The sequence below is a fragment of the Thamnophis sirtalis genome, unplaced genomic scaffold (genome assembly GCF_051295495.1).
Source record: "Thamnophis sirtalis isolate CommonGarterSnake01/CBP01778 unplaced genomic scaffold, rThaSir2_p1.2 scaffold_4, whole genome shotgun sequence".
Classification (NCBI taxonomy): Eukaryota; Metazoa; Chordata; class Lepidosauria; order Squamata; family Natricidae; genus Thamnophis; species Thamnophis sirtalis.
In genome coordinates this window covers 18,250,408-18,261,092 of record NW_028261384.1, presented here as the reverse complement: position 1 = coordinate 18,261,092, position 10,685 = coordinate 18,250,408, and positions in this window count along the sequence as shown.

The window sequence follows — 10,685 nt, the reverse complement described above, 5'->3', positions numbered from 1 at the left end:
TCAACCTAGGCACCTTAAAGAGATGCAAACTTCACATTTTTCCAGCCAGCCAGCCTTCCCCTTCAGACTATTTTTTTAAAAAAAGAATATTGCCCCATCCACTATAGACAATTGATTTTTTTTAAAACCAGACTTGAGAGGTAAATAATGAAAGTCTTGACTTTTGAAACCAACACCCTTTCTTGCAGCACATATATGATTTTAATTTTTTTTTAGATAGGATACAGAATAAGATAGAGTGGTCCAAAAACTTTATGATAAAATAAATGCAACTTTTTAAAGAGACAGTTGCCACCCAATAATGGGAAAAATTATGGCATTTGCATCATTTACATGACAAAACATTAGAAACTTTATAGCATAATGAGATATTTGCTTACAGCAGCAAAGGTAAGTTTTGCTCAACATTGGAACAAATAAAATTCTGGCCATATCTGAGGAGGAACTTAAACTTGGAGAACATGCAGCAATTGCAACATTAACGGCATATAAGGGAAGTTTAACCAAATTTCAAAAAGAGTGATTCCCACAGACACACTATATCTAGGCTCCGTGGCAAACATTTTGCCATCTAAGGAGGCTTAAAATCAACAATTTGGCACATTAGCAAATATGGATAAAGGGGAATATTAGAAACCCAATAGTTCTTCCCCCTTTTCCCTTCCTTCTCCCTTTTTATAATTATTGCTTGCTTATGATATATTTTTTTCCTAATATTAACATGCACTTATATACACATCCCTGTGTGTGCATGTCCATATATCTATAGTTAAAATATTACACTATAGATTTCAATACTCAGCTCAGGTTTGAATCGTTTGATATAACCTGCAGACATATTAAATTGCTTTTGCTGACAGTATCTTTTCCTTTTTTTTTATTAACATGCACATATAAATGTGTTTTTTTTTATATCTACACCTATATTTACATATACATTTCAATATAGACTTCAATACTCAAGTCTGAAACTTTTATTTTTTTTCATTAACACGCACATGTATGTTTGTATGTGTGTGTGTATTTTCCATATCTATATCACATATAAAACATTGCAATAGAGATTTCAATACAAAGCATTGAAGGTGAAGATTAGGACTTTTATTGCTCAATAAATACTCTGGTAGGGTTTTTTATTGTTATTGTTATGCTCCATGTGAAATTGTTATATCATTGTAATCAATATTATAAATTGTAATCCATACTGTACAACTATTTCTTTCCTTTTATTCTGTCTTTATTCTTTCCTTTTATTCTGTCTCTATTGTGGCTATCTAAACAATAGAATATCTTTAACATCAATTAATCCTGTATTAATATAATGTATTACCACTTACAAACCAAAAAAATAATAAAACTTGCAAAAATTTTACGAGTGTCTCCCTCTCTCTCTCTCTACGGGGGGGGGGGGAAATGGGGGAGCTGGGTGGGGACACTGATCAAGGAGTCTTCCTCAAGGACAACTATGTTATTATTTGCCAGTACTTTCAGATGCTTTAAGATAATTTGCCTATCCAGCAGAGGCTTCTGATTTTTGGAAATGCTCACCAAGATCAGGGGGTGGATAAAGGAAGCCTTCCCTTCCCTTGGGGGGATGAAAAGGAAAGGCTGAGATAAGGAGCCAAGCTGCATTGATCATACTTAGCCCGTGATTCAGGATTCCAAAAGTTTAGGACTTCTAAATCAGACAAAAGTTTTCATGCAGATATCTTCAAACAATTCTATTATTGGGAGGTGGGGAAATATGCATTTGAGGGGAAAGGACATTATAAATGACACATCTTTTGACATACACTTCCATTCTTAGAAAAATTTGCAATTGTTGGTTTTATGCATGTCTGGTCTAGTAAAAATTAAACAGAGGTTTCGGAGCATCATGATTTTCAAACACTCCTCTAAAACTCATAAACATATTGATCAGATTAATTACACTGAATTCATTATAAGTCCATAAAATGGTAAGTGTGTGCAAATAGAGCTACTTTTATAAAAGAGGAATGCTATCCCTTCATTCTCATTCATCAAATTGTTGGAATATCTGCACCTACGAAATGTGGAATATAAACATTTCAGAAACACTTCAACCTTGAGAAAAAGAAAGGAATAACTCCACCAAACTTTAAAATCTTTTAAAGTTTATAGTAACCCAGCCTCTCCGAGAATGGCCAGGGAGATAAAGGTGCCCATAAGAGTTTGAAAAGTTTGGTTGAAAATACTCTGGAATATACTGCCATTTTAATTAATAAACCTCTTAATGATATCCTCAACCAGGTTCAAATGTTCTGCATGTCATTTAATAATCGTTGTATAATATTTCAAATTATTTAAACGACATCACTGGAAATCTGCTGGGTCTTTTTTTTTGACATCTCGGTACCGTTTACCTCTTTTGTTACTAGAATCAGTATTTTTATTCTGATCTCCATCTTCTGAACTGACTTCAGTTCAGTAAATCGGAGTCCTTAATTCCATTTCACGTTATTACTGCCGACATGCTGGAGTTACTCACGCCACAAAAGGGAATGCTTCCCTCTAGAGGATTTAGAGGAGCTTGCAGGTTAAAAAAAATTCAAATACGCGGCAGTTCAGCATTAACTAAAAGCCAGAATAGCTTTGTAACGATTACCCTTAACAAAATTTACCAAAGAAATCAGCCATCACAACCTACCACAGGCCCCTCAGTGTTTCAGAGAATTCCCCAGCCTGCATATAAGAATCTTTTCAATACTAAAAGCTAAACTGCGTTCTTGGCTGCTTCCTTAATATGGTCTGGAAACTTTACAGTACCTCAGTATTCAGCTTTCTCTCCTTTAAATTTCTAATTGCCATGAAAGCTGAACTATGTACTAGATACCACTATATATTGCCAGATCTAGACAGGATAAAGGCCTCTGTGAGGTAGGGAATGATCAAAACAGTTTAGATTTTGTTTGTGTGTGTGTGTGTGTGTGTGTGTCTTTGTGTCTTTGTGTGTGTGTGTGTGTGTGTGTGTGTGTGATTGCAGCCCAGTTCTTTTGGATGTACAGACAGTCCTTGATTCACAAGAGTTCTTTTAGTGACTGATTCAAATGACAATGCCACTGAAAAATGTGACTTTTTCACACTTACGACCATTTCAGCATCCCCCACGTGATCAAAATATGGATGTTTGGCAACTGGCAAGTCCTTGTGACAGTTTTAGTGTCCCAGGACCAACCTTTTGTCAAAGTTCAACAGGGAAACCAGGTTCACTTAACAACCAAGTTCCTAACTGAACAATTGAAGTGGTTCACTTAACAATTGGCGTAAAATAGGGCAAAACTTGTTTCACAACAGCCTTGCTGAGCAACATTAATTTTGGGGTCAACTGTGTCACAAATCAAGGATTGCCCGTACAGTGTATGTATGGGCTGTGGTTAGATGGTCACAGGTCTCTCCCCTCCCCCTCTCTCACATAATATTAATGAACCTAATTATTTGACATGCCTAGCCTTTCAGCTGTTCAGTGTTTGCACTTTTCTGTTTTGCTGAACAACAGCAAAAATACAGCAAAGAAAAGTTAGAGTGGAAGAGCACATTATATACAATCATACAATAACAGAATTGGAAGGGACCTTGGAGGTCTTCTAGTCCAACCCTCTTCTCAAGCAGAAGATCCTATACCATTCTAGACAAATGGTTCTTATATTGAGAAGCTCCAGTAAAGGAACATATATTTCTTCCAGTGGGAAGCCCTTCCATTTATTAATTGTTCTCACTATCAGGAAATTTCTTCTTAATTCTAGGTTGGGTCTATCCTTAATAATCTTCCAGCTGTTACTATTTGTCATGCTCAAGTGATTTGGATAATATTATCCTCACAGGTCCTTAGATTTTGATGTTTGCTTTCAGTTTATTTAGGTGTTAATGTATATGCACAGACACATTTTTATGAATGTAAGCCACCTAAGGCACTGAGCTTGTCAATCAGAAAGGTTGGCAGTTCAGCGGTTCAAATCCCTAGCGCGTGTAGTGGAGTGACCTTCCGTTACTTGTCCCAGCTTCTGCCAACCTAGCAGTTTGAAAGCATGTAAAAGTGCAAGTAGAAAAAAATAGGAACCACCTTTGGGAAGGTAACAATGTTCCGTGTGCCTGTGGTGTTTAGTCATGCTGGCCACATGACCAGAGAGACGTCTTCGGATAGCGCTGGCTCTTGAGCTTTGAAACGGAGATTAGCACTGCCCCCTAGAGTTCGGAATGACTAGCACATATGTACCAGCGTAACCTTTACCTTTAAGCCACCCAGAATTACCCTATGGTAATATTGGCAGCCAATAAAGTTTATAAGTAAAATACATAAATGAATATTACGTAGATGCACATTGAAAGATGTTAACCCTATTTTGAATGGCATCTTGACTTTTTGGACAATGCTTCTTCTGTAACCCCGGCAAAGGAAAACCAGATTTACTTGTCAAGGAAAGGAGATCTAAAAACCAGGCAATTTTATCACGTATTTGACCTACAACAAGCTGGTTCAAATTAATACATCTCTTACTCCAGTCCTACTTCTACTGCCCTATGGAGGACAGGATGGTGGCAATCAGGGGCTCCAGTAGGCACTACTGCCGGTTCGCTCGTTTGCACGCTGTGTGCAGTTCGATTAAAATTGTTCTGTGCATGCGCAGGACCAAAAAACAAGATGGTGCCACCACATGAGAACCGGTTCGGGGGCATGGCAGGCCTGGGTCGCTGCCGGTCCCAGCAACTCAGGCCACCAAACCACTATCAGTTTGGCAAAACCAGTCTGAACCGGTAGGAACCCACCACTGGTAGTAATGGAAGGCAACAGAAATAAAAAACGAGAGAGAGAGAGTGAGAAAAATTTCGGTGCTGATCCTGGGACTCCATCAGCAATCATGGATGGGCTGCATGTTGTTTTAACCACACTTTGAGATGATGTTGGTTTTTTTAAAAAATAATTTTTTTAATTAAATATCTAGCTTTTTTCTAATTTCAAGAAAAACTAAGACCTCTTTGCAGTGGGCGGCCAGAGTCTGACTTACTAAAGAGGTTGTTTGCAAATTTTAAACATTCTTGAGATAACAGTGGCCTTCATTGCAAAGTCTGTACAGATAAATATACTTCTCCAAAATGCTAGCCCTCATGGGCGATTTCCCTCCCTCCCCCCAATATTATTGCCATTAATAATATAGTATAAAAATGTCTACACATTGTTAATAGTTCTGTGTATGTTGAGGTTGAAAGATGTCCAAAATACTAAAAAAAAACACCCCGTGGATTAAATGAGGGGCTGAAGCAGTTTGTGTAATACTTAAGCGAAAGGGAAGATAGTAAGATTTTAATTATCCATTGAAAAGAAGAACAGAAGTCCTTCACATATTCCTGAAGTTGATTTATTTCCTTCTTTTTTATTTCTTGCAAGTTCTCCTCTCCCTTTACTTATTACTTATTTCAATTTGTGTTTCATCGTCTGAAGAAATTCTGAGTAAACTAAAGAAAAAGAAAAAAAGGGTATAGGTATAGGTATAGGTATAGGTGCTTTATTTGTGGGCCGCCCTTTTCCCTGGGGGGACTCAGGGCGGCTCACAGTTCAGAGGGAAGGGAGGACAAACCAGATTAAACACATAAGACAATACATCGTTAAAAGCACAACATTCATACAATTCGGGTGGGGTTGAGGTCTTTAGCCCCACGCTTGTCGGGACAGCCAGGTTTTAAGGGCTATGCGGAAGGTCTGGAGGGTGGTGAGGGTACAAATCTCCATGGGGAGTTCGTTCCATAGGGTCGGAGCTGCCACCGAGAAGGCTCTCCTCTGCGTGGTTGCCAGTCGACACTGACCGGCTGATGGAACTCGGAGGAGGCCTAATCTATGGGATCTAATTGGTCGAGTGGAGGTGATTGGCAGTAGGCGGTCTCTCAAGTACCCAGATCCAATACCATGAAGGGCTTTGTAGGTGACAAGTAGCACCTTGAAGCGCACCCGGAGATCGACAGGTAGCCAGTGCAGCTCGCGGAGGATAGGTGTTGTGTGGGTGAAACGAGGTGCACCCACGATCACTCGCGCGGCCGCATTCTGGACTAGCTGAAGTCGCCGAATACTCTTCAAGGGCAGCCCCATGTAGAGCACATTGCAGTACTCCAGCCTAGAGGTCACAAGGGCACGAGTGACTGTTGTGAGAGCCTCCCGGTTCAGGTAGGGGCGCAACTGGTGCACCAGGTGAACCTGGGCAAATGCCCCCCTGGTCACAGCTGACAAATGGTGTTCAAAAGTCAGCTGTGGATCCAGGAGGACTCCCAAGTTGCGGACCCTGTCTGAGGGGCGTAGTATTTGAGCCCCCAGCCTGAGAGATGGAACACTTGGCAAATTAGTGGGAGGGAAGCACAGCAGCCACTCGGTCTTATCTGGATTGAGCACAAGCTTGTTAACCCTCATCCAGTCTCTAACAGCCTCAAGGCCCTGGCTCATCACGTCCACCGCTTCATTGAGTTGGCACGGGGCGGACAGATACAACTGTGTATCGTCCGCATACTGGTGGTATTTTATCCCGTGCCGCCGAATGATCTCGCCCAGCGGTTTCATGTAGATATTAAAAAGTAGGGGGGTCAGGACCGAACCCTGCGGCACCCCATATGTTAGGGACCTAGGGGTCGATCTCTGCCCTCCAACTAACACCGACTGCGACCTGTCCGAGAGGTAAGAGGAGAACCACTGTAAAACAGTGCCTCCCACCCCCACCTCCCGCAGTCGTTGCAGAAGGATACCATGGTCGATGGTATCGAAAGCCGCTGAGAGGTCAAGGAGTACCAGGATGGAGGCGTGGCCTCCATCCCTGGCTCTCCAGAGATCATCGGTCAATGCGACCAAAGCGGTTTCTGTGCTGTAGCCAGGCCTGAAGTCAGACTGGAATGGATCAAGATAACTAGCTTCCTCCAAGGACCGCTGGAGCTGAAAGGCCACCACCTTCTCAACAACCTTCCCCACAAAGGGGAGGTTGGAGACTGGACGATAGTTGTTTAGAACGGCTGGATCCAAAGATGGTTTCTTCAGGAGGGGTCTCACCACCGCCGCCTTAAGAGCGGGGGGAAAGACCCCCTCCCGAAGGGAGGCGGTAACGACCGCCTGGATCCAGCCCCGTGTCACCTCTCTGCTGTTAACAACCAGCTAGGAGGGGCACGGGTCCGGTACACATGTGGAGGCACTTACAGCTCTCATGGCCTTGTCCACGTCCTCAGGGGCAACAGCCTGAAACTCAATCCAGCGATGGTCTACCAGATTATCCCTTAGTGCCTCGGCTGGTTCTGCAGAATTGGAGTCCAAGTCCGTCCGAAACCGAGCAACTTTATCCGCGAGAAACTGGACGTAATTCTCAGCCCTGCCCTGCAAAGGATCACCCGTATCCCTCCTATTTAGGAGGGAACAGGTTATCCTGAACAGGGCGGCTGGGCGCGATTCAGCGGACGCAATCAGAGTGGCAATGTAAGTTCTTTTTGACGTCCTGATTGCCCGGATGTATTCTCTGATGCAAGATGTTAAAAGTGCTCGGTTCGATTCGGATTTATTGGATCTCCATTGGTGCTCTAGGCGTCTCTTCCGGCGCTTCCTCTCCCGGAGTTCCTCAGTAAACCAAGGATCCCTCCTGGATCCACTGCCTCGGAGCGGCCGTAGAGGCGCAATCCAGTTAAGAGACTCCGTCGCTGCCGAGTTCCAGCAGCAACCAGAGTCTCCGCCGGACTGCGGGCGAGGGTATCAGGAATAACCCCAAGCTCCGCCTGGAACCTCAGAGGGTCCATAAGTCGCCTGGGGCGGAACCACCTGGTCGGTTCCTCCTCCCTACAGTGGGGGTGTGGTCTTTGAAAGTCAAGCCTCAGTAGGTAGTGGTCTGACCACAACAGGGGTACGATCTCACTACCCCTCAGACCAAGATCACAAGTCCACTGTTCCGAGAGAAATACGAGGTCGAGCATGTGACCCGCCAAGTGGGTTGGGCCCCAAATTACTTGGGTCAAGCCCATGGCTGTCATGGAAGCCATGAACTCCTGCGCTCCATCAGAGTGTTCCCCGAGCGAAGGCAAAATATCTAGTAGTCTGTTATATTGATTCTGCCAGCAGAGGGCACACTGCTAGGGTTGAGACAGAGCTTCCTGCATTCTTTTGCACTCCAGCTCAAGTTGATAGGGCAGTGTTTCTCAACCTTGGCAACTTGAAGATGTCTGGACTTCAACTCCCAGAATTCCCCAGCCAGCATTCGCTGGCTGGGGAATTCTGGGAATTGAAGTCCGGACATCTTCAAGTTGCCAAGGTTGAGAAACACTGTGATAGGGTATTTTATGCCATTATACACTATTCCTGGGATGGCGAACCTACGGAACACATGCCACAGGTGGCGCGTGGAGCCATTTGTCAGGGCATGCGAGTGTTGTCCTGTCATATTCTTTTGAGGCCATTTTTTGCCCTCCCCAGGCTCCAGAGGCTTTATAGGAGCCTGGGGAGGGTGAAACAGCCTCCCCGCAGGAGCCCCCCCCCCGAGGCTTCAGGAGCTTTCGGAGCACAAAAAAATGCCCCTATGGGCAAACTGGAAGTTCAGGTACGGACTTCCGGTTTGCTCTTAGGGCTGATTTTAGCCCTCCGGAGCCTTCAGGGGCCTTCCGGAGGCTTCCCTGAAGGCTCTGGAGGGGAAAAAACCAACCCTGTGAGCAAACTGGAAGTCACCTCCCTGCACTACCCCTGCTTTTGGCACGTGAGACAAAAAAGGTTTGTCATCACTGCACTATTCCATCTTTTTCTTTAGCAACCCTTGGGAGGATAGAAAGTTATATAGCAAGGGAAGGGAGGTACCCCTGCCCCTGAAAGAGTTAACAGCAAAATGTACATAATCAGAATTGATAGCAATAGCACTTAGACTTATATACCTCTTCACAGTGCTTTTACAGCCCTCTTTAAGTGGTTTACAAATATCAACTTATTGCCCCCAACAATCTGGGTCCTCATTTTACCCACCTGGGAAGGATGGAAGGCTGAGTCAACCTTGAGCCTGGTGAGATTCGAACTGCCAAATTGCAGGTAGCCGGCAGTCAGCAGAAGTAGCCTGCCGTACAGGTAATCCTCAACATTCGACCACAATGGAACCCAGGTTGCTAAGTAAGAAATTTGTTAAGTGATAATTTTGCCCCGTTTTGCTCCTTTCCTTGCCACATTTGTTTAGTGAATTACTGCAGTTGTTAAATCAGTAACATGGTTGCTAAGTGAATCTGGCTTCCTCATCGACTTCACTTGTCAGGAGGTCGCAGAAGGGGATCACATGACTCCCCCAGGACACTGCAACCGTCATAAATGTGAATTAGGGGTCAAGTATCCGAATGTAAATTGTGGCCATGGGGATGCTGCAATGGTTATAAGCGTGAAAGAGGGTCGTAACTCACTTTTTCCTGTGCCGTTGTAACTTCGGAACGGCTGTAAATTGAGGACTACCTGTCCTGCATTCTAACCACTGTGACACCATGGCTCTTGATGTTTCCTTCTTGTGTGCAGATGTGCTTCTAAGGCAAACTTGGGATTAATGCATATTGGTCTCCTTTAACCTGCTATCCTCCAAGCATATGACCACAAATCCTATTCTTCTGAGCTCCAATCGAGGATTAAATAAAATGGCTGTACAAGATTCTGTCGCCCCCTGGTGTTGCTTTTTGGACATGGCTGGTTTTACACTCTCATGGTTAACTCATTTTGAACCTTGATGCCATATTGCTTTTTCTTTTGTTTCCTTGCACAAGCTACTGTATTTTTGGAGTATAAGAGGCACCTGAGTATAAGATGCAGCAAGGTTTTGAAGAGAATTTTTTTTAAAAAAAAAGGTTTTGCACTTTTCAAACTTCCCAAAAATGGAGCATTTTTTGCGAAAACAGGCCTGTTTCCTCCCCCCCCCCAAAATGGGACATGAATAGCCTTTCAGAAGCTTATAGTGCTGCTGGGGATGAGGGGGGGCAAAAACAGGCTATTTTCACTCATTTCTGCCCTCCCCAACCCCCAGGAGCTATCTGAAAGCCTTCTAAAAGCTATGCATGGCCATTTTGGTGAAGGGGATGGGGTTTCAGGAGGCAAAAAATGCTGTATTCAGTGTATAATATGCAGCCAGATTTTCAGCCTCTTTTTTGAGGGAAAAAGGTGTGTCTTATACTCTGAAAAATACGGCAATCATCTGCTACTATTTTTTGCTATTTGACTCAGAGCCCACTTTTCTTTCCAAAGTTGAAGGTAGCATCGCTTCCCCTCATCTTCCCATCAACCACCCTACAGTATAGCTTGAGCTGAGAGAATAACAACTGGCCCTAAACAATCCAGAAAGTTTTCTGGTTAAGGATAGTCTTGCGTTCTAGTCTGGCACCTTAACCCCACATCCTATACCAAGATGACTCTTATATTGAGAACTCCAAGTTTGATCAGATTCTGCTTATGGCACTCCGTTCCCATCTGGTCCACATTTGCAGTTGGTCAATTTATGAAGGCCTAAAGCAGTGTTTCTCAACCTTGGCAACTTGAAGATGTCCGGACTTCAACTCCCAGAATTCCCCAGCCAGCGAATGCTGGCTGGGGAATTCTGGGAGTTGAAGTCCAGACATCTTCAAGTTGCTAAGGTTGAGAAACACTGGCCTAAAGAGATCTTGAAAAACTGCAGTGACGCCTACTGAGAAAATGCTGAAGGGGA